The sequence below is a fragment of the Perognathus longimembris genome, chromosome 26, assembly GCF_023159225.1.
Source record: "Perognathus longimembris pacificus isolate PPM17 chromosome 26, ASM2315922v1, whole genome shotgun sequence".
NCBI lineage: Eukaryota > Metazoa > Chordata > Mammalia > Rodentia > Heteromyidae > Perognathus > Perognathus longimembris.
In genome coordinates, this window is record NC_063186.1 from 10,798,180 (window position 1) to 10,803,837 (window position 5,658).

Here is a 5,658-nt window from a genome sequence, read left to right on the forward strand (position 1 = left end):
CCACTAAAACTATGTAAGGGTGAGGGGCTTAGGGCAAATGAAAGTAGTAGTGGGCTGGGAATGTGGCTTAGCGGTAGAATGTTTGCTTAGCATGCACGAAGCCCTGGGTTCGATTCCCCAGTACCACATAAACAGAAAAAGCCAGAAGTGGCGCTGTGGCTCAAGTGGTAGAGGGCTAGCCTTGAGAAAAAGAAGTTTGGACAGTGCCCAGAACTGGCAAAAAATAATTTTAAAGATGATGTGACTGTTTGCCTACCCTAGCATTATTCTCTTTATGGATCAAATGCTGTCTGATTGCATGGGCTTTTATTGGATATCATAGTGGAAATCTACTACCGAGTCAAATTGCAGATGTTGCAAAAGATGGAGGGGGTGTATGAAGTTGATGAAACCGAGTTGACAATGTTTAGGAAGCCCTGGCTTACTGTGGAACAAATGGGATAACAGACAGGCTTACACTTGGTCAGGATCAAAGAAGAAAAGTGAGCTGAGCGTCAGCGGGTCCCACCTGTCATCCTAGCTACTCAGGAGGCTGAGATCTGAGGATCTCAGGGTTCAAAGCCAGCCTGGGCTGCAAACCCTTGAGAACTCTTTACCTCTAATGAACCACCAAAATGCTAGAAAAGGCGCTTGTGGCTCCTGGAGTGAAAATGCATAGGGTTAGGGCCTAAGATCTGAGTTCAAATCCCAGTACTTGTGTGCACATGCGTGCACACACACACACACACAGTATGTCTACCGCTTTGGATTTTTTTTTTTCTTCTGTAATGCACAGAGAATAGATCTGCATGATCCTAGTTTAGTGGAAGTGGTTTGTCATGTGTTTAATGGTCTGCTACACGGTCATTTTTTAATAAATGTTCTTTGTGGCTTGAAAGGAGAGTCATTGGTTGCATTGGAGCGCATCACACCCTTCCATTAGTTTAAGCTAGTTCATTGTGTTATTAAAATTCACCCGTTTTCTCATTGACTCATCACTTAAAGAGGAAGGAAGATACAGAAGGACTTACTGATTTCACCCTGTACTTTCAGTTTAGCCTCGTATGTTTCAATTCTACAATTTATTATTTATGATACAATTTATTATTATTATACAATTTAGCATCACATATATATGATAGGGAGTGCATTTTTGCTTTATCTGAGCATTACGTATTACAAATCATCATTTGTAATAAGATGTCTGTTTTTAAAGTCTGTTTAATAGAGCAGGAATGGTTTTCTTTTGCTTCCTACTTGCCTATCTTCTTTTTTTTTCTTTAATCATTCCACCATCAATAGCTCTTTATGGTTTTAATTTCCTTTGTGAAACTGTTGGTGTTATTAATACATAAAGAAGTTGCACTCGTTTTTCTTGGCGTGGCTTTATTTGTTCTTGTCTGTATGTTTGCCAGTTGTCAGTCTGTGTTATAATGTATCGATTTGGATCCTTCTGGCATTTTTTTTCCCTTCTTTGATTTGTTCCTTGTGCAGTTTTTCTGTATGCTTGTTTGCAATGCAGCATGCTTGTTTTCCTATACAGAACCCATCCAGGGCCTGCATTTGAGTAGCACTGAATCTTTTCTTTCCTTTTTTGCCAGTCCTGGGGCTTGAACTCAGGGCCTGGGCGCTGTCCCTGAACCTCTCTGTGCTCAAGGCTAGCCCTCTACCACTTGAGCCACAGCGCCACTTCTGGCTTTTTCTGTGTATGTGGTGCTGAGGAATCGAACCCAGGGCTTCGCGCATGCTAGGCAGGCTCTCTACTGTTAAGCCACCTTCCCAGTCCCCTAACAATGCACCATTGGATCTGATAGGCGAGATGGCTGCTAAGTGACCTAAAGTGGATGTATGCAAAACAAAGTTGAGGTTCCCACCCTGGATGGGAGGGTCCCTCCTGCTGCCCATCCTACCCATCTGGCTACCTAGGAATGGTGTGCAATTAAAAACATATGCCTTGGGGGTTGGAGGCGTAGTTCAGTTGATAGAATGCCTAGCCAATGGGTGTCGAGTCCCAGTCTCCGACCTGCAAAAAAAAGGAGGGGGGGGAAAGATGCATTGTTTATTTCTGGAATTTTCTGTTTAATATTTTCCGTTCACGGTTGACCACAGGTAATTGAAACTATATAAAGTACACATTAGCTACTTTATCTTGCTACTTTTTGTATTGATTTAATCTCCCTCCTCCTCCAGCCCATATTATTTTTCTATTCTCCATATACACAAGTGCTTTATACTCCCATTCCTGTTTGCTAGCTTTTATGGTCTAATTTTGTCATACCTTCAAAAAAAATAAAAAAAGAGAAAATCTGCACTGCTAATGCCTGTCATTCCCAGCTACTCAGGAAGCTGAGATATGGGGATTGTGGTTCAAAGCCAGCCTGGACAGGAAAGTCCCTGAGACTCTTAGCTCCCGTGACCAACTCAGAACACTGGAAGTGGAGCTGTGGCTCAGAGCAAAAAAAGCTCAAGGACAGTGCCCAGGCCCTGAGATCAAGCTCCAGGACCAGCACCAAAAAAAAAAAAAAAAAAAAAAAAAAGTTACATCTATATATATACAAGACAATAAATAAGAAAGGAAAAAAAAAAGCAAAAGAAAAGACATTACTCATGGATTCCTATCCCCCAATGAACAATACTACCTGGTGGAATGGTAAATGATCTTCCTACTCAGAATTCTCAGGCCACCATTTTTAGGTCTTGCTACCAGCCAGATTGCTTTCTACCATGCAGTCTCTTTTTATGCTTCATGACTTCTTCAGTGGACAGGCTTGGGTGTAATAAATAACTTTCTCTCTCCCTCTCTCTTTTGAATTCTCAATATAGAGAACGTTGAAATAAATGTTTGAACTAGCCCAGAGTGTGCGCTTTCAAAAAGGCAAATAAATGGTCTGGTGTAAAAGCTCACACAAAGCATTGTGCTTTATGTAGGCCTTTCCCGCTGTGGCTAGAGTCTAACATTATGAAGAGACTTGATCCTAGATAATATCCTATTACATAGATCATAATGAAGAGTGTAAAGTTGCTGTAGGCTATAGAAAACAAAATCTCCAATTCTGATGCATGGCAGGAAAGGAAATTGTTTAATGATTTTTATTTTACTTATTTATTTTGCCATTACTGGGGTTTGAACTCAGGGCCTGGGGGCTGTCCCTGAGCTTCTTATGTTCATGACTAGCACTCTATTGCTTGAGCCACACAGTTCCGCTTCCAGCTTGTTGGGTGATGAATTGGAGTTAAGAGTCTCACAGTTTCCTCCCCATCCTGGCTTTGAACCATGATCCTCAGATCTCAGCCTCCCGACTAGCTACGATGACAGGCTGAGCCATTAGCGTTTCCTGCTCCATATCTTGTTTTTGGAGTTGCAAGTTCTGTAAAATAATTATCACAGGAAAACAGTTACCACCTGAATGAGACACTATTAAAGCTCTCTGTTAAAGAGAGCTCCGTGTATTCCTTTACAGTTTTTTGATGACTTTTTCAGCAATCCCTAAAATCTTTATTTTGAAAGAAATAAGAAAAATGCCAGGTGCCAGTGGCTCGGGCCTGTCTGTTACCCTACCTCCTCAGGAGGCTGAGATGTGAGGATCCAGGTTGAAAGCCAAACCTGGGCAGAAAGTCCATGAGACTCATATTTTCCAGGAACCAGCAAAAAAGCCCACAAAAAAACAGAAGTAGAACTGTGGCCCAAGTGGTAGAGCACCAGTCTTGAGCAAAAGCAGCTCAGGGACAGCACCTCAGCCCTGAGTTCCAGTCTGATTTCCAGCACACATATTCCCTCCTCTGAGGCTAGATCCCCAGAAATAAAACCGTGGCAGCCTCCGGGAACTCTGGTGGAGAGGGGAGGGGAGGGACCGACAGAACAAAGCAGCAATCAGGGCTGATACTCAGACTGTGAAACTGCCCTGGGAAATCACTGCTTTACACTAGAATGGCTTCTCTGCCTCCACACTGAACGCCAAACAATGTAATAAAACTCTCTTAAAGATGCAAACGTGGGCTGGGAAGGTGGCTTAGTGGTCCAGCGCTTGCCTAGCATGCATGAAGCCCTGGGTTCAACTCCTCAGTACCACATCCACAAAAAAAGCCTGAAATGGTACCATGGCTCAAGTGGTAGAGTGCTATTCTAGTTCAGGGATAGTTCCCAGCCTTGAATTCAGCGCCAGGACTTGCAAAAAAGATACTAACTTTTCTTTATTGCTCCAAAGTAGAAGACATGCAATAGCTCCCGCTTGAAAAATGAACTATAGGCTAAACTCCCTCTATAGGCTGATAGAAGTGTGTGTGTGTGTGTGTGCGCGCGTGCTTGTGTGTATGCACACGTGTGCTAGTCCTGGGCCTTGAACTCAGGGCTGGAGCACTGTCCCTTAGCATTTTTATTTTTTGCTCAAGGCTAGTGCTCTACCACTTGAGCCACAGCTCCCCTTCTGGTGTTTTGTTGGCTAACTGGAGATAAGAGTCTCACAGACTTTTCTTCCCAGGCTGGCTTCAAACTTTGGTCCTCAGGTCTCAGCCTCCTGAGCAGCTAGGGTGACAGGTGTGAGCCATTGGGCCAGATGGATGGAAATGTCTTCAGCTTTTCCCCTCAGCAGATCTCTTTGATGTAGGCATTCAGTGCTGATCACCTGACCTCTCTCATCCCCAAATCTTATTACTGAGAAAAACCTTCAAAATAATGACTTCTCCCATGAATCGTTTCAAGAAAATTAACGTCAGATGGTTCACACGATGTTCTGGATTATAATTCCAGATTCGACTAGAACAAAGGTACTCAGGAGCCAGGCATGGGTGGCTCGCGCCTGTCATCCTAGCTGCTCTGGAGACTGAGATCTGAGGATCACAGTTCAAAGGCAGCCTGGGCAGGGAAGTCCATGAGACTCTTATCTCCAGTGAACCACTGAAAAGTCAGGAGTGGAGGTGTGATTCAAGTGGTACAGTAGGAGCCATCAGCAAAAACAAACAACAACAACAACAAAAACTCAAGGATAATGCCCAGGTTTTTTGTTGGTTAATTGGAGATAAGAGTCTCATGGACTCTCTTGCCTGGGCTGGCTTTGAACCACGATCCTCAGACTTCAGGCTTCTGAGTGGCTAGGATGACAGGTGTGAGCCATCGGCTCCTGGCTCTACTGAATTCTACCTCCACTTCTGCTGATCAGAGACAGGGTGTGTCCTCGCAGCCCTTATTTCCAGCAGTACATGGCTGAAGATTAGTTTTTGACAAAACAGCATTCCTTGCAATTAAATTCCCCCCCCCCAAAGCATTTGGAATTCTTCTCAAGATTTGCTGGTTAAAATCTGGAGATTAGTTTGTATTATTTAGTCAGGAGGTCTTAAAGCATTCAGGAAGAGATTTTTAAGAACTGAAGCTGTTCTGTGCGCTCAATTCATTGTTCTCTGGAAATGAAAATGGCAAGTCACATTTTTAGTTAGTTTTGGTTTTTTGCCAGTCCTGGGGCTTGAACTCAGGGCCTGAGCACTGTCCCTGGCTGCTTTTTGCTCAAGGCTAGCATTCTACCAAGTGAGTTAGGCCACTTCTGGCTTTTTCTCTATCTGTGGTGCTGGGGAATCGAACCCAGGGCTTCATGTATATGAGGCGAGTACACCACCACTAGGCCACGTTCCCACCAGCCCTAGCACCTGCTCTCGACAGCTGATGTGCGCTTTGACTTTGCAGGTCTC